This window comes from Amblyomma americanum, chromosome 9 (genome assembly GCF_052857255.1).
Source record: "Amblyomma americanum isolate KBUSLIRL-KWMA chromosome 9, ASM5285725v1, whole genome shotgun sequence".
NCBI classification, from domain to species: domain Eukaryota; kingdom Metazoa; phylum Arthropoda; class Arachnida; order Ixodida; family Ixodidae; genus Amblyomma; species Amblyomma americanum.
In genome coordinates this window covers 41127638-41151623 of record NC_135505.1, presented here as the reverse complement: position 1 = coordinate 41151623, position 23986 = coordinate 41127638, and positions in this window count along the sequence as shown.

Here is a 23986-nt window from a genome sequence, read left to right as displayed (position 1 = left end):
CATGAAGCGACGGCCTCCAAGATCATTGCAGCTGTAGCATTTTGACATTTTGTGTTCGAAATTATGGGTTAATGCTGTAAAACGGTCAACAAGTGTTGCATGACAAGAGGTCTGCAGAGGCCTTTTATTTCTAGGAGGCAATGATTGGTCACGAAAACGATATAATGACGCATAGCAACCCATTTCTTGAAATGAATCTGGAAAGTAATGTTTGCATGTGTAAGAGGGGAATGAATCAACTTCACGGCGCGTATGCGACTACAGCGTACATGAAGTTTGAGGGTTGCTCTCTCAACCGATGCTGGTTTGTGAATCTATGGGTTGTTTATGAGTACAGCGCTGCCTAATCCATTCTTTAAAATAACGGAACTGCGCCGGAAAGACATGGACGATACTGTGGCAGGCGGCGCCCAAGCACGACTCCGCGCATTACGCGATCTGGAACTCAAGAGTCTTTCAGCCCTCATAGCAGTACGCGGGACATGAGAAACAACGAAGTCGAAATGCCCTTTGTACGCGTTGAATTCGTTTACATCATCACTCGCTTCCTGCGCTCCTGGCGCCATGGTATTGAAGATGTGAAGATGCAGCCGAAGAATGCGCGGCTTAAGAATGTTAGCCCGATTAAGATCGACACGTCGGCGCCATTCGCAGTGCCGTGGCTCTTCGTAATGGTAACACTGGGTGCTTCCGAGTGGGCGTGCCCCGCGCTGAAGCCGCTACGTGGAAGCCTCTCACGGCAGTTTGTGGGTGCGCTCGTTGGCAGCGGGCAGTTCTGGCCCAGTATGCACTCCATTCTAACAGGAGAGCCGATTCGCGGCTTGTGTCTTTGACACACATATTAAGGAGCCTAAATTAAATTTTAAAGGAAAGAGGTGTGAAGAAGATGACGTGGATTAACCGAAGAATAAAGTAGAGGAAGAAGGAGCATTTGGTGAGGTGGAGGAGATGATTGGTGGAGAAGCATTCGGTGAGGTGGGGAGAGATGATTGGTGGAGAAGAGAAGACGACGACACGGGTTACGTGGACTAACACCGAGGCTATAAAAGGGCGAGTGAGAGCGAGGCCCGGGGGGAAACAGCAGAGAAGCGGAGGCTCCGGTGGGTCAGGGGCACATCGGTTGGAAGAGAGCGACGCCGGCTACTGCTCCTGTTAGCTCGCGTTCTACGGCAACGCATCGTGGACTGCCTACCGTGCCTGAGCCCGTTCCGGGGAGTCAATGGAGGACGCTACCGCTTGCTACGGCTAGGGGTGTCTCCAGCGCTGTTGCCACCCATCCGGGTGATGCCGCCAACACCAACAACACCGGCAACACCTCCATGGGCGCTTGGATCGGGAGCTCATACGACGCAGCCAGCGACGCCAGCCCAAGCACGCCGAACGCCGCCTCGACGCCGGCTTCGGGATCCATACAACGCCGCAGCCGCACCGAACCAACCTTGAGCACGAAGTCCGACCGCTAATAGTAGAACGCTAGTAGTAGACACTGGTAGCAGTGTGCCCTTGTCGTGTGCATTTATACCCTTTGTGTTATGCGTTAGTTTTGTTAGTTTTGTATTCTAGTGTGTGTGTCACGTAGGGTGTATTAAATGTGCGTTTGTGTGGGTATACCTGTCGCCTAGTCCATTCTTTCGGTCCGAGTGTTCTCCGGGGAGATCCGTGACAAAGATAAGTGGCAAGCCTGCCAGGATTCATTTCCGTTTTTCTTTTTGCTTTGTCTCAGATCTTTCCGATATCTCGACGGAAGAAAGGATAGATTTGGCAAGAACGTTAGGACTGGCGCTCAAGCTAGGGTTAATCAAGGAAGAGGCGATGCATCTCTATGAGATAGAGACAGAGAAAGGAAAGGGCGCAAGCACGCTCAGACGCGCGTGAGGCAGAAGAGCGAGAAGAGAAAAGAGCTCGGGAGGCAGAGAGAAGAGCTCGCGAGGCGGAAGAGCGACAAGAGAAGAGAGCTCGGGAGGTAGAAGAACAGGAGAAAAGGAAGATAGAACGGGAGAAGGAGTTTGTTTTGTGAAAACAGGCGCATGTCGCGGGAGGATATGAGGAGATCACGGACAATGATCAGCGTTCCTTAGCGGGTACAGAATCTCCTAGACTGGCCAGAGTTTGTCCAAGAAAGCTGATGGCTCCTTTCGATGACAAGAGAGATGATTTTGATGCATATTTGCAAAAATTCGAGCGGATAGCTTTGGGCAAGGCTGGGAGCGCAGTGAATGGGCCACGGCATTGAACATGTATTTGGTCGGAGAGGCGCTGAATGTGTTTGGAAGGATGCCTGCTGCTGATTCCATGGACTACGAGAGAGTCAAAAAGGCACTCCTCCAAAGATTCAGGCTTACGGCAGAGGGTTTTCGTGAGAGATTTCGCACCGCGAAACCCGAGGATTCGGAAACCGCTAAGCAGTTTTCCTGCAGGCTGACCAACTATTTTGACAGGTGGCTTGATATGTCAAACACAGAAAAGAGTTTTGAAAGGGTGCGTGACAAGCTGGTCACAGAGCAATTTTTAGCGTGTTGCAGCTCGAAGCTAGCGCTATTCCTGAAAGAAAGAAAGTTGTGTTCATTGGAAGAGTTCGCCGACACTGCAGACCAATTCCTCAAGGCTCAAGGGCTAAGAAATTTGAGTAAGGCAATGAAGGAAACCCAAAAGGTCCTAGACACAGATGCGGCAAAACCAAGAGCTTATGGCGGTGCATCTTAGGCGCCAGTAAGGTGTTTTCTCTGTGGCAAGGTGGGACAACGTGCAGCTAACTGTCGGACTAGTATCGCTGCCCAAAAAACTGAGGTTGTGTGTAAAGGGTGTAAGAGGAGGGCTCATACTCTTGATGAGTGCCGATACAGAACGCAGGACCGAGCTGCATGCGTTGTCGACTCTAGGGTAGAACTTGTCACGCCACCCGAAGTTCCGCAGTTGAAAGGAGAGCAAACGCCGCTGGAAAATGGGGAAGTGACTGGAACACCCAAGTCGAAAGCAGCAATGCCGGTGGTGGTTGGCCAAATAGGGGACCATCCTATATTGGTGCTTAGTGACAGCGGAGCTAACACAGTCTTGGTTTGGAGAAGCCTGGTGAAGGACGAGGATCTTACAGGGGAAGCGTCTGCGTCACTCTTGTAGATAGCACAGTAAGATACCTTCGTGAGGCAAGAATTCTAGTGTCCACGCCATATTATACTGGGCAGGTAGTGGCAAAATGCGTAGACCAACCCATCTACGATCTCATTTTGGTAAACATTACGGGTGCAAGAAGTGTCGAAGACCCCGATCGCGAGTGGAGGATGCTCGACGTTGAAGAACATCCAAAGTAGGAAAGCGCTGCGACAGCTCAGACGGGTGCAGTAATTTCCTCGGCGGCAGTGAAGACAAGAAAGAGCTCAAGCGACTGCCCGAGCAACGCAGCGGCCGCTCTCCACTCCTGTTACGATGTGCCTGAGCGTAACACCGGGCGAAATTGCAATTAGGGAAAAAGAAGACCCGAGCCTGAAGACCTGCTTCGAAAGAGTCGGGGAAAAAGTGAAAAGAAAGAAGAGTCGTACGTCATTCGAATATCAGTTGGTAAATGGTCGTCTGCACAGGGAGTGCATATTTAGATCAGGAAGGCAGGTCCAAGAGCGTGTGTTACCAATAGATATGCGAGAGGCCGTGCTAAGCGTAGGACATGAAGCCTTTATGGCCGGACACCAGGGTGACCAAAAAACGGTGTCTAGGATCAGCGAGGAGTTCTTTTGCCGGGTGTTCAGAGTGACGTTAAGCTCTTTGTTCGCTCGTGTGACGTGTGCCAGCGCACAGTTCCGAAGGGAAGGGTTGGTATTTTACCTGTGGGCAAGATGCCAGCCATCGACCTGCCGCTTCAAAGAGTGGCTATAGGCATTGGATAAAGAATTTGTTCTTCGCACTGAAGTACCAGACAGAGTATTAGGAACCGTTCTTTTCCAAGAAGAGAATCAAACAGCTCTAGCTATCTCTGGAATGTATCTTTTGGTGTTGTTGTTGCGGTGTTATTGTATCTCTGGGATTTATGTTGTTGTTGCTGCTGTTGTTTGTGTTATGTGATCATTCAAGGGAGTGTGTTGTGGACACGAACATGTTTATTAAGGGCTCTGTACGAACAACGGCAGTGGTGTGTTAGTGTTCTGGAAACGCAATTTAGTGTGCTGTGTTAGTGGTGTGCGCTTGGTGTGTGCTGGACATCTGCGGTGTGGTGTGTGCTGGGTCCAGAATCGCCACGGAAGATAGTCGGTTGGCTGGATGGCTTGAAGATGAGTATGACGTGAGCAGTTTTTCATGGAAAAACTCTTGAGAGAGGGGGCCTTTGAAACATATATTAAGGAGCCTAAATTAAATTTTAAAAGAAAGAGGTCTGAAGAAGACGACCTGGATTAACCGAAGAATAAAGAAGAGGAAGAAGAAGCATTCGGTGAGGTGGAGGAGATGATTGGTGGAGAAGCATTCGGTGAGGTGGAGAAGAGATGACGACAAGGCTTACGTGGACTAACACCAAGGCTATAAAAGGGCGAGTGAGAGCGAGGCCCGGGGGGAAACAGCAGAGAAGCGGAGGCTCCGGTGGGTCAGGGGCACATCGGTTGGAAGAGAGCGACGCCGGCTACTGCTCCGGAGAGCTCGCGTTCTACGGCAACGCATCGTGGACTGCCTGCCATGCCTGAGCCCGTTCCGGGGAGTCAACGGAGGACGCTACCACCTGCTACGGCCAGGGGTGTCTCCAGCGCTGTTGCCACCCATCCGGGTGATGCCCCAACACCAACAACACCGGCAACACCTCCATGGGCGCTTGGATCGGGAGCTTATACGACGCAGCCAGCGACGCCAGCCCAAGCACGCCGAACGCCACCTCGACGCCGGCTTCGGGATCCATACAACGCCGCAGCCGCACCGAACCAACCGTGAGCACGAACTCCGACCGCTAATAGTAGAACGCTAGTAGTAGACGCCGGTAGCAGTGTGCCCGTGTCGTGTGTATTTATAGCCTTTGTGTTGTGAGTTAGTTTTGTGTTCTAGTGTGTGTGTCACGTATTGTGTATTAAATGTGCGTTTGTGTGGGTACACCTGTCGCCTAGTCCATTCTTTCGGTTCGAGTGTTCTCCGGGGAGATCCGTGGCAGTCTTGAATGTCACAACAAGCCCGTTTGGAGTCATGGGTCTGGGAGTGTGAGGTGCATAGGACCTGCATCACTTGTGCACTTCTGAATCCATGGCACAAGCAACGGTATGTATTCCAAGAAATGAGCGGCCACAAGCCCCATCAAAAGAAGAAAGCCAGCTAGTGCGGGGAAGGCGCTCCTAATGTTTATACGCGGAAATAAAAGCCCTCTTTCGTAGGTTTAGTTTTAGTAAAATCTGGTTCCATGCGAATTTGTGCATATTTTGACTTTTGTCCAAATCAAAATGCGCATTCAGTGCAGCGGAATTTTTTTGGTAAATTTTCGCGCCCATATTGGCATATACATCCAAGAAGAATCCTTCGACACTGTTTTGAAGTCCATGGCGGTGTCGCCTAGCCTAAGGGATCGGCGGTGTTTGACGCTTACGGCAGTTTGGAAATCGCCTGATGATCGCGCCACCTTCTTCCTTGCTTGTAAACTCCTCTCCCTTTAAAGTGAAGGTTGTGCACTTAAGGCTTAACACTGGTGCGTTATCGGTACAGTCTGACTTCAGGAGCTCTACAATATCCCTGTAGGAAATACAACTGTAGCAACTTACGTACTCATACGGGTACGCAAATGCTGCCAAACTATGTTTCAATTTGTCAATGTAGCCGCCGCGGTGGCTCAGTGGTTGTGGTGCTCGGCTCATGACCACAAAGACGCGTGTTTGTCAGCCATGGCGGCCGCATTTTTATAGAAATGAAATGCTAGAGGCCCACGTAATGAGCAATGTGAGGGGACGTTAAAGAGCCTCAGGTGGTAGAAATTATCCGAAGACATCCAGTACGCCGTCTGTCATAGCGTGAGTTTGTTTAGACGTCAGAGCTTCTAGAAACTAAGCCAATGTCCCAGTGTATGTTTACAAAGCTGTTTAGTATGCCAATAAAAATGCCATGGATACAAGTAGTTGGGACATCAGAGCTTGTAGAGACTAAGCCAATGTCCCAATGTATGCTTACAAAGATGTTTAATAAGCCATTAAAAATGCCATGGATACGAGTAGTTGGGAAAGATTTCTTTTTCAAATTTTTTCCACAGCGCATACGTTAGACGATTATGATCAGTCTTTCAGAATATACATGATTACAAAGTTAAGCCTCCATTCCACTAAAACAAGAGATTTAATATATATGCTGTGTAGGTGTGCCAGCAAATTCACATTACTTTGTGTACCTGTCGATTTTGCACACAGGGGTTATATCGGGGGTTCAACTTAGTGCGATAAATTTATTGATGCGGCGGAAATGCGAAAGTATACAACCTTTCGGCTCCGCTTTAGTAGTAATGAGAAGCGCTTCAAAAATTGGAGAGGGCACTTAAGCTGCACCTCAATAAGGAATGAATGCGAACATATGCGGAAATTATCATTCTTAATTTTCGATTCATATGTCCTGGGAGTCCTCATACCACTCATACTACAAGAAGACAGCAGTGCTGTTCTACCATAAGAACAAGGGGACCCGAGAAATCATGTAAGCATATCACATTTATAATCTAGCAGAAAAGTGCATCAGCAATTCTTTTGTGACATTAAGTGATAAGTAAATTCAATATCTGGACTTGCACATGACATATGTAGTTCACTCCTTTTGTATTTTTTTTTAATTTTTATTGTTTACGTTCACTATATATTACCACTTATCGTTCTTCAATAAACTGAGTTGCTAGTCAGCGCTTGTCTTGCCTTTGTCCCGCCTTTGTTGCGCTGTTCACCCACCATGAATGCTTACCAACTCGCCCAAATTTCAGCTTTACTCATACCACTCCTTGCGCAGTGGTGCAGCGGTTAAGGGATGTGCTACTGCCCAGAAACGGCGGGTGCTACCACCGGTGTTGTGCGACCCGCGTTGCTCTTTTCGACCAACCTTTCTCAGTGAACAAGTATTTTAACTGCGGCCTCCCGGTCCACTTAGTTATCTCACAATCCCGTTGATTGGTTTAGACGATTTTACATGGTCAGACCATCCAGGCTGCTTCTCCAGGGGTGGTGGCCTAGGCCACCCTACGCTGCCATATTTATCGCTTACAACGCTGACAGTGCCGATGTCTTATTTCGTGCGTAACGAGTCCTTTAACGCTATCGCATTATTATTTTACTTATAGCCATGTATTTCGTTAAATCCAGGATTTCTGTTACATCTGAGTCTGTCGTCTCTCCCGCCTCTCCTTTGCAAGAGGAAACGAGAATTTTGTCTCTGTTTTCCACTTGTCAACTGTGACAGGTTCTTTCACGCGCTAATTAACCACAGATATTTCGGATATTTCGCAAGCGACGTGTTCAGTCCAACTGCTAATTTGGTACGCAAGCGCTTCGTTTTTCACTTCAGCTCCGGCTTTTTTCTCCACTGCGCACAAATGGGACTTGATAAAGACGACGACGCACAAACCAGAATACGATATTTTTCAAAATTCGCGCTTGGCTCTAATGTGGTCGTAATCCCTTATTTAAATTTTTTTTTATGCCACTACACCTTGGCCAATCCCCCATGGGGGTATGCGGCATGTTTTAAGGGGAAGAATACGAGGAATACGACAAGATTTTGAGTTCAGCACGCGGTATGTTAGCTTGCGGCGATAGTCAACAAGTAGCCCACCCGAGACGCATTGCAGCGTTGGCGCAACGGCCTAAGGCAGTGGCCAATAACGCGCATCTGTTCATGCCGCCCTAGATAGGAACTTCACTCGCGGCCGTAAAGTGTTTATATTAGTTTATTTGTGCTCGGAGGCATCAACCTCAGACCAGACGGTTTTTCCCAGCAACACACTTAGTTTTAACGCACAAAAGTGCTTTTGTTGTATTACGCAGCGCATTAGCTTTGACGTGCACTGTGTTATCTAATGTCTGCTACAACAGTGCTTCATAGCTGAGAGTGCTTACCCTGGTACGACAACGCGCGTCTCTCAGCGCCCACCGTCACAAGCAGGAGCAGTGAAATCGTAGTTGTCCGTTTGACCGCATTACGCGAATCGCATGATGATGTCGCAGAGACCTCGTTGATACGAGCACTCAATCCTAAATTTATTGACATTCTTGTCCGTGTCCCTCCTTTCCTTCGTTGTTCTCCCTTGATTTCATTCACCCATAGCTCGGTGCGCTGCAAACGGTACGCTTTTCCTGTGTACCTCCGGGGTACGCCATACAAAATTCAGTGGACACCATCTTTAAGCGCAGTCATAATCATTAAGTAAAACACTATCACCTGCGAACCCCGTGAAAACTTCTTTTAATGTCTCAGCAGAGTTCAATAAGTCTTTCTTCTAGAACACGTAGCGGGAACGAAACTGACGCGACGAGTAAATCTGCACGCATTTCTTGACGCATCATGGTTTTATCCATTCTCTTCTTGGGTTAATTCACGTGAAAATAAAAAGGTGCGACAAATTTGATTAAAGAAAGGACGCTTATTCCTATCGTTTTCCAAGAACGATAATACAGAGGAAAGAAAGCAATCTGCTTGCTCGTATTTTGTAGAGCTAATATTGACAAATGCTGTAGACTACTTTTTTTTTGGTAGCAAATCTGTGTAACTACAAGAAATGTAGTCAGTTGGCGCTGTATATTTTTGTAACACAATGCTTTGCAAGCGACCTTGGAAGACGCTCCGTACCAGACAACTTGAGGAAGATGGATCGAAGAATAATTGTAATCTGCGTCACCACTTCAATCAAAATAGAGTAATTCTGACAACCTTACCTCTCTTCGTCGGTTCATGCCTGTTTGGCATGTATATTGCAAAAAATATTTTGCCTGAATTTGGCCTCTATAGCAGCGAATCAATTGGTACGTATACTAAATGCAAAAAGTTCATACGCTATAAGACATTGGCGAAGGTCAGAAGCTGGGATTTATTTCGGGGCTCTCCACTACATAGACACTTTTTCTTCTTGTAAGCCTCTCGTTGATCCCTTCCCTCACGGCGCTCCTCAGGTGTCGGCTGTGAGTTAAATATTTATTGTGTCGTTATTTTACTCATAAGCACACCATTATTTCACATGAGACACGGAGCATTTACTGCATTGAAATTTCAGTCCTGTTCCGAAAGAACTGTGTAAAATCCCGATAGCCCAAAAGACATCAAATTAATTCACAAATGTTTACGTGCATATATCTTTTCACCTTCATCAGCCAAGTGCACAACGCTCTAGGAGAAAAGCAGCAACTAGTGACGTCCTCATGGATCTGTAACGAAACACTCGAGAGCTGTGTGATTCACATCGCTTCTAACTGATACCCGCAATTTATGGCAAGGTTTGTTTATGACCAAGGATTGTTCTTGTAAAGGAAGGCTCGAAGTCTAGTTCCACTGAAAGAAATGAGGCGTCTACTGCCTATCTTTTCTGGGTGTGTGGCGGGCAGGAAGCTCACTATAGAGGCAACATACTCTTTTAGTGTACCGCAGTCACTACGGCTGCAATTTTTAACTCTCATCTGATGCAGCAGAGCTTGTAAGTTATTTAGATACACGCTTTTCATGAATACCGCCTACTTTGTTAGAAATCACAGTCCTCCTACTTGACTTGGTACAACAGCTCACGCTTTGGAATTGGGCGCCGTAGACGCTGAGACAGGTAGCGTTTGATTGAAACCACCTTATCACCTCAATACTGGCGATTAATTTATGAGTGCAAAACAAGAGGCAAATTTTCCTTGCTGAATCAATATAGAGGTTCAATTTTTTTCATGTTTAAAATAATAATTTTTATATGCTCATCAGTTTTTGAGCTTACCATCATTCTGTAACACATAATTCCGTATAATGAATGTCATCTGTTTAACAACATATCATGAATGTTTTGGTATAATAACCGACCGCCACTGCGGCTGTCATGTCGTTACAGAAAAGATATTTTTTTATACATGAGCTTCTTCTTTTAATGGTTTTCTGAACTATTCTTGGAAACATTCGGCAGAATGCACGCAAAAATCTGATGGTTTTCCAAACATCTATTGTGTAGAATAATACCTACAGCTATAGTTTCCGCCCCACAGAACACACCTAGCTAATATTACTGTGGACGCCTTCTGCTGTGGGTCATTTGCAGATGCCATGCAGCGAGAGAAAAGCAGTAACCAACAGCTTTCACTAACTGGATCTCGCTTTCGGCCGCTGATCTGAGGGTCGAGAATTCGATCTCGGGTGGTGCGACTGTAGTTCGATGCAGGCGAAATACAGAAATGCCTGTTATCTGGGTGATGCCGGCGCAAAATAAATGACACTGGATTGCCTCAACCAGTTCGGAGCACTCCACTGCGACGTCTCTCAATTCTCGCCTGTTGTTTGGGGACATAAAACACTAGAATTTTCAATTTACATATAAGCGGAGTACTCATAGAGTAATGAGAGAATGCATGTGTCGCGTAACCCAGCATTAAGTCAAAACAATTCAACTGTGATCATGTGATAAAGGGGGCTTAAAATTGACAATAAGAAGAAAAGCGAGTATTTCGAAAAATAAAACGAAAGAAATTTATGCGATCACAATTATCTCACGCACGGGGACAGAAATAAATAAAGAGATCTTAAATTTGAGCCCGTGACTGTACTCAGAGTATTAAATGGAGAAGATAAAATTTCGGCTAAATTCTCTGTTTTTACATTACAGTGTTTTTTCCCCTCCGAACGTAATAAATATTGAGAACAGGATAAATATGACATGAGGCTTTCTTTGCCTTGGTGCTCCGGGACAGGTACTGCCTTCATCAAACGTTCACAGCCTAACTGACTTGTGTCCCCACCTTTGACAAAGACTGTGCAGTTATATTTATCTCATTGGAAACAAACTTTTTACCGGAAAAGCAAAAAAATGAGATGGCATATGCTTGCGCATCATTTCTTTGTAATTCATATATTTCGCCCACTTCCGCCATCGCAAATTCCGCAAGCACTGGCCCCAATTCAGATTTGGAACTCGACCACTTCAAATCGTAGATCTCCGCTGTCCTTAGAGCGGCAGAAGAGGAAGGGTCTCCCCGCAATGATCCAACTGCCTAATACAGAGCATGCACGACGCATGAGTCTAGTTGAGCTTGCATCGCAATCTTCATATTAGCGCCGCTTTGTGCGCCCTCTGCACAATCTAGGGGAATGTAATTATAGCTAGGGCAACCCGTTAGTAAACTGTGACGTTGGCATAGATCTGTTCTTTTCGCCCGCACAACTAGGGAAGGTATTTGGAACGGATGTAAGGTGTCGCTCAAAGGCCAGGCGAGTGCAGCGGGTCTGACGACAATATCAGCTCCCCTCTCCTTCGGCAATCTCAAAATTCACGCCTTACAACGCTTCGTCATACGAAGCATGGCGCGAATAATATCCACCACGTTGAGAGCGCACGGCCCCCGAATCAGGTGCCAACAAGGGCTACATTTGCCACCCGCAGTTGGGTGCTTACAACCCACTGCTTCCCATCTCAGGCGGCCCCGCACTACTGCGCTATGCCGCCATGGAGCTGGTACATCGTATAGAAATAAAGGCACTTATATAGGAGAAAGATCAACGCATGAAGATGTTCTACCAAGAAATCCATGATTCGGCCTTCTGGTTTCCTTCAGTTCATCTGCCGATGTCAATCGCATATAAAGGCAGGACAAAGTAAATGGAAATAAGTGTATGACAAGTTGGGCGATCAGGAGCGGAAGCGCTAATGAAATGAAACAGGACTTGAACTAGCGGAAACAACGAGAAACGAACGGGATTGGAGAAGGCATGGACTCTGAGAGCAGAGCCTCCTGTTCAGTGGCTGTAAACAGGAGGCGAGATGGCTCATTGGTCGAGGAGATTGTTCGTTTGTGTTGTGATGCCGGATGAATCCCGTCTTACTGTGGGGTTATTTTTTTATTGGTCCTTCCAACAAGGGCCCTGGAAGCACTGATATTTTTGAGGCGTTACGTACAGGGGCTCGATAGACAGAAATTCTGTGCCCATAGAGCACCGCATCCGCGTCAGAAGCTTACAAGTGATCAGAGAGCGTCATATCAGGCATGGCTTCTCGCATAAATTGTTTTTTTTTTTCAGTGATAGTGAACCATAATTTTTGAAAACTTTTTTATGGTATTGAGATGTTTATTGTACCGTTCTAATGACAGCATTGCCTGATAGAGGAAAACACGCGAATAGTATTTACTCGTAACCTGGTTAAAAAAGTCTCACCGTTAACTTTGCAACTGTTTGGTGCATTGCTCGAAATAGATTTTTTTTTTGCCGGCCGTTGTGTAATAGCTACACATATTTATAGAATTTCGAAAACGCGATTAGCCTAGGCGTAAAAGTGCAATATAGCTTCCCCGTGGCGCGCTCGTTTTGAAAAGTGTGAATTTCCGGCGAAGACGAAGAGTAGCCAATGGCCAGACATCACACAGTGGTGCACTTGCAAAATGGCGTTTTCTTCTCCTCTCTGGGCTGGAGCAGCAATCAGCGGCGAGCACCGCTGCGCAGGCGAAACAGGGAAGGTGACGAGGGTCACGCTTCCCACAGAGACGCTTAGCGCTCGACGTTAACTGCACCGTATTATATGAAATTCTAGGAGTGCCTTACAATTTTCATAGCCATGACACAAAATTTCCTCACACTTCCTGAAAAAAAAACTGTGGATAACTATTACCAACTGCATGGTAGAAATCGTAAATTGAAATCAATTGCTTAACTATAGTAGTTCAAAAAGTTTATATAAGAAATAAGTTACCAGCGTGCAAATTACCACCATTCCCAATATTTACGGTCAACCAGGCACTGGTATTACAGCGCTCCACAAGAAATCTCGTCATCTCAAAGTCTGTTTCTGAATTTTCTTGTGCACGTCCTGTAAAAAAAAAAAGCGGCATATTGTGTCTACAGGTCTTTTGCATGAGTCTTCAGCCCAAGCCTAAAAATTGTGGAAGCTGTAAGTAGGAAAACCAAGAACATATTTCTTCAGAACCTCGTATTAAAGCTACGTTACGAACCCTGTTGGGTTGGCTTTCAAAGTTCTCAGCCACAAGGCTCAACACAGGATGTTTCTTGAACTGTAGTTTTGTTACTTCAGGAAAATAATTACGAAAATTTTGTAATGTTCGTTTTACGTCATAGCTAGAATGATTACATTGCGGAGAGCCTTCTTAAACAGGTGATTTAATTTTGTGCATCAACATACGTCCTACGGATCCTATTTTTCCTGTATGTAATAAAATGCGGCCGAATATGAGGAAAAAACGGAATGCGGTCACTGGCCAAGTCATGAAATGCAAGACGTTTCGGAACTTCGTACGGGCTCCTTGATCACTGAGCGGGACAAGAAATCGTCGCGACTGATATACGTAACACGTGGCGTAAAGAGCCCGCGAAGATGGGTGGCATGGTTCTTTGCACCCAGTTCATGGCAGCCGGTGTCGATTGGATGATTAGAGATTCCATCAGCTGCCGAGATCACATGCTCCTTTCACTCGCGATGACAGTGGCGTGGTCCAAGTCAATCGTGTGAGCATGCTCTTGCACATGCTGGGCAATGACGTTCTTCCTGTGGGTATTATTACGTCACGTTTGTTATCGATAAGCCTTCTGGTGAACTTTCCTGTTTCGCCAACGTACACCTCGGGGCAACCAGCAGAAGGGATCTGGTAAATAAAACCTGGAAATGTTTCAATCGGCAGTTTGTCTTTCACGTTCACGAGCTGGTTACGGAGCTCGCTGGTCGGGATGTGGGCAATGCGCTAACCACTCGATTAGATTTTTACAACTTCAATTAACATTTCGTGACGATGGCCATGTTTGCTGGTGCTTCATACCTAGAACTAAGAAGTCCTTATTACCGTACTCGTCAGCTCATTACAAGATTGTCAAGAGGGGGATTGCTACTAACTGTTTCCGTAATGCACTGCAAAAGAGTTGCCACCACAGCATGAAGACTAGCTTCGATATCCAGTATGAACGTTTGGAGGCGTCCGGTTTTCCAAACGAACTTCTGGGGGCAGTGGCCGAGACGGTCTTGCAAAAGATAAAGGTTCGAGCCGTCAAAAGGGTTGACCCAAAGACAGTGGAAAAGAGAAATTTTGAAGCCATGCCTTATGTGCATAAAGTCGCCCACACCATCAAAAAGGTCGCCGGAAAGCAGGGCGCCAATGTTGTGTTTTCAGCTCCCTGCAAGCTTTCACGCCTGTGCTCACGTGTTGTACGTGGAAGGACTTATTGGCCGGTTTGTTCGACGCAGCATGAAAACCGCTACGTCAACTGTGCCACAGGTGTGGTTTACAAAATTCCGTTGACCTGCGAAAAAGTGTACATTGGGCAAACAGGCCGATGTATTAATGACAGACTAAGAAAACACCACAACTCTCTGTACCCTACTGACGGCGCTAACTTGCGTCGACATTGCCGAGAATGCGGTTGCTACCCGCTATTTTCCAATGTTAGTATTGTCGGCAGAGGCAAGGGAAAAGTTGAGCGCGGAATCCTCGAAGCGTTCCTCATTAGTATTCAAGGAGATGATTGCGTCAGCAGTCCTATCTACCTCATGCAGAAGGAACATAGTTTCCTTTCGCAACGGCGTTAGATCACAGCTTATCTTTAGATCTAGATTGTTGTTAACTGAGCTGCGCAAACTTTGCCACTTTTCCTGGGAGACTGTTTTCTTCTATAAAGCACAGTTGCTAGTCCAGTCGTCGTGTGTGTGCCTCGTCTCTTCGCTGTGTTCCGTCTTTTGACTGGTTTTACTTCTGAACATGTACCAACTGACCCGGATTTCAACGCTACTGCAATGTCATTTGTAAAACACGCGCGATAGGGCCTCGCTGATTCCCTGCACGTAAGGAGTGGCAGCACGTGACTGAAATGTCTTATTGCTTTGTGTTTTCGGCTTTAATATCCGCTTCTGATTAATGCAGACAAAGCGACTCGGGCAGCCGTCATTAGTCAGCTCTCGGTGAATCGTTCTCACATCGTTTTCCAATGAATTTTCATCTGAGCAAATGCGTACGGCACGTGTTATTAGGGACAATACTACCGACGTCTTGCGGCCAGCAAGATGACAAGATATAAAAATGAGGTAGCGACTTGTATACGTAGGGTTCCTATACACCGAGAAGGTGAGGGCGCCCTCATCCTTGCGAACCAATGCATCTATGAATGGAAAAGAGCCGCATTTCTCAAGTTCAATGATGAACTGTATATGCGTATTCGGGGCGTTTAGGCTGTCCAGGTAGCGTAAGGCGTCTTGTTTCTTGAAAATGCAGAAGTCGTCTACGTAGAAGAGAATTCTTTCGGTGCAGGATGGAAGGTGGCAAGTACCTTTTCTTCCATGGCTTGGAATAAAAGGTACTAGCCCTCTTCTATCCCGTGCTAAAGGGTTGTCTTCCAGAAACGTCATTCAAACTCGAATATTCAAGAGTTGAAGGCGTCAGTTAGCTGTTCCCCGCAACATGGAAATACTTCACAAGCAAGCGTTCGGAATTCGCCAAAGATTCACGAATATTTTAAGCAATACCAATGCCTTTTAAGGGCAATGTATAAACTCACTCTTTTCCCGCTGACAGCAATAGTCGTGGCGAAAAAGCGAGGCTACATGCAACCCAAAAATCGCCAAGGTCCAACCGCCACTTTGCACGATTAAGGAGTGGTCTCTCAAAGCTTTCAGTTCTGCAACAAAAAATTGCTAAAAAACGCATAGCCTGCATCACCTGCATGCCCCTCTCAACTAAAAGAATCTTTCTGAGTACAAAATTGTCTTCAGCTTGTCCTTACACGATCTTTCCGAAGAAATATCGGCCCAGAAGCTTGCCATCTTGAAGTTGCGACTACATTGAAACGAGCAGATATATTTCAGCGTTCGATTCAAGCCGCATGCTTGTACACTATTCTCTGTGGGATTCGTTTCATTAAACTCTATTAACACTATCGGCTAACAATTGTTAAAAGCATTGTGCAAACTCGCACCTTACGTGCCCTCGACAGGCATCTTAGATTTTCAATTATCATGATATCCAAAACAACACATTCTCTCTTCAAATGACAGTTTACTACATAAGTGATAGTGATCCAAATTCTTGGCAACCAGACCTAACTTTACTTCTTACTGTTCGACCGCTTTTCGCAAATCATAAACCAACAACTACAAAGGAAGTTCTTCATCCTAACACATTACTGTCCAGGACCAAGCAAAAACGTTCATTAGCCCTAAGCCACTGCTTTTGCTCGCATATTCAAACAATACAACCACATCGTTCAAAATGCTAACTGAAAGAAAACTATAAGAACAAGTTCTCTCTTTTTTGTGTTAAGGGATTAACACATAAGCCGCGCCCTTCAAGGTCCCGTTCATCTGACTTCCGTCAAGCTGAGGAGGAGCGACGAATAAAGACACCTCTCGCGTTATTCACTCCCTGACACCTGTCTCCATCTCTTGTGTTCCGTCCAGACAATGTAAAATTCTCGGTAGGGCGTATAGTGCCGAGCCCTATTACACTCCAATGGTCTTTAAGAAATACGATTTTCTGTCCCCTTTTCGCACATTGAGCCAGCTGCGCTGTTCCCGTCTGACCCGTCTGCTGACACACCAGACTCAAGCGAGTTTCCCGCGTCTTTTCTTGTAGCGGGGCGCTACAAACTTGGCGTGGTGGCTTTCGACGTCGTTTGTTTCGCCTGGAGATCTTCCCACACATTTTACAGGAATCGCGTGTTTGAGTGCTTCAGGACTCAAAGTTCTTCGCTGCTACTTTTATTCTGCTTTCCAGAGAAGCGGATGCTGAGTTTCTAGCAAGAGGACTTACTCTTATGTTGACGGCACTTTTCATAAGACAACATGACTGCTATTTTTGCCTGTCGCTGCCTTTCTGGGGGCTTACCGCCACTTTCTTCCTTAAAGGATAATTTCCTGGCCTTTTTTGCGGGTTTATTTTATGACATATTCCACGCGTCTTATGATCAGATTCTCCTCTCTGATAAGTAATGCGGTTCTTTTTGTTGAGGTTTTGGAACAAACCTATGTTTCGTTGTATTAGATACAGTTAGCACTGCTAACTCAAGGGGAGAGCCATTCATTTCTTTCTGCTCCGGCCGTGGCGTGCTCTTATCGTCTTTTTGCTGCGAGCCACATGCCTGCACCTCGGAATCAACCAAACCCTTTGGTTTTCCATACCAACTAATGGCACACTTCTCGGTTTGACGAATAACAATCGCGTTTGCGTCGCATCTGCGCACTAACTCTACGCAATCGACCGGCGGACATTTCACTGCCTCTGGGTTATGCGCTTCATACCTCTGAGAGTTGTCCTGCTGCGTTTGCGCATCTTCCTGGTTGCCTTGGTACTCGCCTGGCTAATCATTGTAATACACCCTGCAGCGGTACAGCTCTGCTTTGTACTATGCACACCGTTCAAGGCTACCCTCAATTTCACATACGGATCTTGTAGATTCGGGCACCTCTACTTTTTCCAGTTCACTCCCATGCTGCTAGGACGCCTGAACAAATTTCTTTCTCGTGGCGTCGCGCTTTTCAACTCGGACACGGTCTGGCGTGCCTTTTCCTTAGGCGGTCGGGTTGGTTGTTTTTCTTTTCCCGCTTTACCCCTTTGCCGGTCGCACGCCTGCACTGTTCCCTGTTTCAGGTCAACGTGCTGATCAGGCTCGGCAAAGGTTTCGCGTGCCTTTTCCTCACGCTCTTGTGTCATACGCCCCCATTTTCCTGCTGCACCTTCGTTCCGACCAGACGCGTGCATTGGTTCATTTACCCTGGTTTCGTGTCAAACCAGCACGGCAGCTATCCCTTTCGAAACCCTTCTCTAGTGTTTAGTTTTCACCCGTTGGCGATTACGCGACTGCTTCGCATTGGCAGCGTTGACGTCTTTACACTCATTGACAGTCTGACTCTTAGTGGGTATTGTCTGGATAGAAGCCGCATCGCACTTATGGCTCCCTCGCTGTACCATTAAAGGGCATAACGGCCGCCTAGGAACACCGTTTTTTTCGCTCTGCTTCTGTCGAAGTTGCGCATACTTCATTTTAGACCGCGCCTCGTTGCTTCTCAAGTACAAGCTCCAACTGGTTGAGTTCGCTTTCTTCTTGCTCAGCTTTGTACCTATAGCGTTCATGCGATGGACGATCTTATAGCGATGGGCGATGCTGAACAACCTGTTAGATCATACGAGGATAGGCAACAGCGTTAGCATAGTCACCTGTCCGGAGCTCACATTTGTGACGGGTATTAGGGATGCAAAGCCGGTAAACACGGGACCACCACTGTGATGGCATAACTGTATCTTTTACACTCTATTTAGTGCAGCTGAGCACAAATACAAGGGGAAAAGAACTAGAGTGACGGATTGGAACAGATTTCGGAAAGTCTGGGAAGACACAGTGAACGGGGAAATCGAGGAATTGATAGCCTGGATTGAGGCGCGCAAGCAGGACGAGAACGACACCACAGAAGAGGTTCCGAAGGAGGAGGAGGGCTCTATGGCGGACTCTAGACTTTTACACATGTGGGAAGCGCGTGCCAGTCTCCTTCGGAGGTGGAGGAAACAATGGTATAATGGGTCCTCCGTAGGAAGGTACCCAAGCTGGAACGAGAAATCAAAACCTACACGTTCGACTTGTAGTGCAAACAGTGCGGGCAGATTTGTGACCGAATAAATGGGCAATTCGGATGCAAAAAACATGGCAGTTGTTCACGCACCTCTCAGATACGGGGCCAACAAACCGACGCAGAGGGGCAAATGAATAGGCTAGTGTATCGGTATCAAGGCACTATTGCGGACATTATACATAAACTACGAAGTCGCTGTATAAACGGTGAGGCGGGCGGTTGCTTGCTGGATAACTCGGGAGAGAAATCCACCACCACCATTTTACAGGGGCGGAGGTGGAGTTTGCAATGGGGCAGCTTTTTTCACCTACAGTAGGAAGCTTGAAATATAAGTATGAAAGAAAGAGGTTGGAAAAAGACGACGAGAAAGACGATAAGCATGACGTGTATTAACCCAAGAATAAAAATTTTAAAAGTAGTATTCGGTGATTGGTGGAAAACAGAACAAGAGCAGGACGACGACAAGGATGACGTGTACTAACGCCACGGTTATAAAAGCTCAAGGAATAGCGTGGTACGGAGGAGAAGACAAGGGAAGCGGATGTTCGGGCAGGTCACGAACACTTCGGTTGGAAGAGAGCAACGCCGGCTACTGCTCCGGTGACCTAGAGTTCTGCGGCATCGCACTGTGAATTTCCTGACGTTCCTGAACACGTTCCGGTTAGTCAACGGATGACGCAACCACCTGCTTCGGCCAGGGATGCCTCCAGCGCTATTGCCACCCATCCGGGTGGTGCCCATAACGTCAACATTCGCCAGCATCACGTCCACGGGCGCTTGGTCCGGGAGCTTGTACGACGCCGCCAGCGACGCTACCTTGAGCACTTCAAACGCCACCTCAACGCCGGCTACTGTCCCGATGTAACGCCTCATCAGCACCGAACAGTGAGCACAAACGCCGACCGCTAATAGTAGAACGCTAGTAGTAGACGCTAGTAGTAGTGTTCCCGGGTCGGGTGTATTGGTAGACTGTGTTTTGTGTTAGTATTGGTAGTTTTGTGTGCTAGTGTTTGGGTCAGGTAGGGCGTATAAAATGTGCGTCTGTGTGGGTACACCTGTCACTTATTTCATTTTCTCGGTCCGAATGATCTCCGGGAATCCGTGACAAAGTGGGGAGCCTGTGCCAAGATTCATTTCCTTGATTATTTTTGTTTTGTCTCTGACCTTTTCGATATCTCAGCGGCAGCAAGTATGGATTAGGCAAGAACATTAAAACTGGCTCTCAAGCTAGAGTTAAGCAAGGAAGAGGCGATGTGTCTCTATGAAGAGGAGGCAAAGAGGCAGCGAGAGAAAAGGGCGCAAGCACACGCAGACGCTCGAGAGGCAGAAGAGTGGGAGGCTAGGAGAGCTTGCCAGGCAGAACAGGAGAAAAGGATAGAACGGGAGAAGGGTTTTCTTTTCTGGGAACAGGCGCATGTCGGTGGAGGATAGGAGGAGATCACGAACAATGATAAGCGTTCTTTAGCGGGAGCAGAATATCCTAGACCGGCCCGAGTTTGTCCAAGAGAGCTGATGACTCCTTTTGATGAGAAAAGAGATCTTTTGGACACATATCTGCAACGATTCGCGCGGATAGCTTTGGGGCAAGGCTGAGAGTGCTGTGAATGGGCCACAGCATTAAGCATGTGGTTAGTTCGCGGAGCCGCTGAATGTGTTTGGGAGGATGCCTGCTGCTGATTCCATGGAACACGAGAAAGTCAAGAAGGCAGTCCTCCAAAGATTCAGGCTTACGGCAGAGGGTTTCCGTGAGATTCCGCACCGCGAAACCCGAGAATTCCGAAAACGTTAAGCAGTTTTCCTGCAGGGTAACCAAATATTTCGACGGGTGGCTTGATGTGCCAAACTCAGAAAAGAGTTTTGAAGAAGTACGTGACAGGCTGGTGACAGAGCAGTTTTTAGCATGTGCCATTACAAAGCTGGCCCTATAACTGAAAGTAAGTTGTGTACATTGGCAGAGTTTGTCGACACTGCAGACCAATTCCTCTAGGATCAAAGGCTGAGAAATTTGAGTAAGGCAAAGGTGGAAACTCAAAACGTTCAACAGACAGATGCGACAAAACGAAGAGCATAAGGCAGTGCACCTAAGGCGCCAATAAGGTGTTTCCTCTGTGGCAAGGTGGGACACCATGCAGAAGACTGTCAGGCTAGTAGCGTTGCCCAAAAGACAAAAGTTGTGTGTCAAAGTTGTAAAAGAAGCGGTCATACTCTGGATGAGTTCCGATAGAGAATGCAGGACCGAGCTGCATATGTTGTCGACTCTGGGGTAGAACTCCTCACACCACCTTAATTTCTACACCTTAAAGGAGAGCAAACTCCGCTGGAAAATAAGGCAGCGAGTGGAACACCCACGTCGAAAGCAGCAATACCGGTGGTGGTTAGGAAAATAGGGGGCCGTCCTATATTGGTGCTTAGAGATAGCGAAGCCAACACAGTTTTGGTTCGGAGAAGCCTCGTGAAGGACGAGGATATTAAAGGGGAAGCGTCGGCCGTCACTCTTGTAGATAGCACCGTAAGGTACTTTCCTGAAGCCAGGTTCTAGTGTCCACGCCATTTTATTCTGAACAGGTAGTGGCAAAATGCGTAGAACAACCAATATACGATCTCATCTTGGGAAAGATAACGGGTGCAAGAAGTGTCGTGTTGTGTTGGGTTTAATGTCTCATAAGCAGCTAAGGCTGTCATGCGCCAAGTTCCAGGTATAGGAGATGTTTTCACCAGAAGTTACAGATAAGAAAAAAAAGTGGTGTATAAAGTTTCAAGAGTTATTTCCTTGTACCTAGTATAGAGAGCCAAGACAAGATTGATAAATGGCTAGTATTAAAATCTTCAAAGGAGGTCGGGTAGCCAAGCAGTCGTCCTTAAGGGGCCAAGGATCTGGAGGCTACCAACCAATAAAATAGACACCTCGGCCTTCTTCTCAGGAGAGAGAAAGTGGCCGAGGTGTGTCAACGACAAGTGGGAAATTCAGAGTTTATAAAGAAATGCCGATTCTCATAAAAAGTTAAAAACAGAAGACTTATAATCACTTAAGAGCAGCGCAGGGTGAAATGGGATGCACTGGTTCTAAAACTGAGTAAAATACTTTTATTAGTTTTTCGAGTTTTGGGCATGATAATAAAATATGGTGTATTGTGAGCTCGTCTCCACATCTTTCAGAAAGAGGCTTATCCTGATTGGTTATTAAGAAATTATGCGTCAGGTGTGTGTGTGTCCGATACGGAGACGACATAAAATTACTTCTGTAAAACGTTCCTGGTGTGTAAATGTATTCCATTCGCCGAGGACAGGCCTTACGAAATGCAGCTGGTTGGTTATTTCATTATCCCAAACTGTCTGCCATTTAGCCTTCAGATTTCTGTGTATTAATTTCATGCAGTCTTTGTGGGGCACGCTGACTTTTCCAAATTCACGCCCGCGAGCTTGTGCAGCACTTTTGTCGGCTCGTTCATTGCCGTCTATTCCAACATGGCTCGGCACCGAGGAGAATTTTATGATATATCCCTGTGTTCTAACTTTTTCTATGTTATGTACTATGTTTCCTACTAAGGGTCCGACTGCATTTCTGGAATGTAATGCTGTTAGAAGACTAAGGGAATCTGTGTAGATTATGCTCTTTTACAAACTGTTATTTATTATTCTCCTTACAGCTACAGAGACAGCATAACACTGCAGTAAAAATGGATGCATAGTTTGGTGGCATTACTACCTTTTGCCAGTTTCCTTGCACTACCGCACTTCCGACGTAATCTGCTGTTTTTGAGCCGTCAGTGTAAAACTCTGTGTAGTTCGCATATTTTGCTTTTAGTGCCCGGTATTCATGTAATATGTGCTCGTGTGGCATTTGTTTTTTTCGGTATTGTGTTAACGTGAAGTCATACACAGTGGGAAGGCTGTTCCATGGGGGTAATGGGTCATACCCTGAGGCGACATCAGGAAGGGTAACCAGTATTCCTAAAGTTTGGCAACAATCCTCGAAGCGGAGAAGCAGAGGTTTAACTGATTGGGGTTTGTTGTTGAATAGTGTTCTGGAGGTGCAGTTTGTAACAATGGAATAACAGAGGTGTTTCGGCAAGGAACGGATTGTCAGGACATATGTGCATGTGAGCATAGTTCTTCTCTCGGTAAGGGAGGGTTCACTGATTTCGACATAGAGACTGCTTATGGAGGATGTTCTGTATGCACCAGTTGAAAGTCGTAAACAAAGGTTATGCATGGGGTCCGGTCGTTTTAGATATGATGGCCTCGCGGACCCATACACAATGATCCATAGTCTAGAGTAGAGCGTACTACAGACCTATAGATTTGTAAAAGGCATGTTCTATCAAATCTCCAGCGTTTTCGTGACAGTACTTTTAATATATTCAGGGATTGGGGGGCTTTCTTTTTGATGGTGTTTATATGTGGCTGGAATGTGAGTTTCTTGTCAAATGTTATGCCCACAAATTTATGTTCTTGCTTAACTGGTAGTGTAATTTCATTTAAGTACAAGGTGAGGTCAATCTGCAAACCTCTTCTGAGTGAAAAAAGAACAGCAACTGTTTTTTTGTGCTGAGAACTGAAACCCATTTCTTTCAGCCCAAATCGCAAGTTTGTTTAATGTCAGTTGAATCTGTCGCTCACAGGTTGATAGGCTGGAGGACGTGCATACTATTTGGAGGTCATCGACATATAACGAATACATAATTGACATTGGAACTATTTTAGCTATAGAATTTATTTTTACGACAAAAAGGGTAGTACTTAAAATACACCCCTGAGGTACACCGTTCTCTTGAATCAATTTTTTGGAAAGGATGGAGCCTAAGCGTACCTGGAAAGACCGGTCAGAAAGAAAATCTTTTAGGCAGTTTAGCATCCTTCCACGGATCCCTAGGTCCGCGAGGTCGCGCAGGATCCCAAACCTCCAGGTGCTATCAAAACCCTTCTCCATATCAAAGAATACTGCAAGGCAGTGTTGACTATGTATGAATGCTTCTCTGACTGTATTTTCAAGGCGGATCAGATGGTCAGTTGTTGAACAAGGTTTTTGAAATCCACACTGGTGGATATCAAGAAGTTCCCGAGGTCTAAGGACAAACATCAGCCTCATGTTGACAACACTTTCTAACGATTTAGCGAGGCAGCTAGTAAGGGCTATGGGTCTGTAACTGCTAGGGGAGGTTGGTGGTTTTCCCGGTTTCAAGAATGGTACAACGGCCTTTTTCCAGGCTTGGGGTATTTTTCCTGAAATCCATATTTTGTTAAAAAATCTCAAAAATGCTTCTACAGATGGCTGAG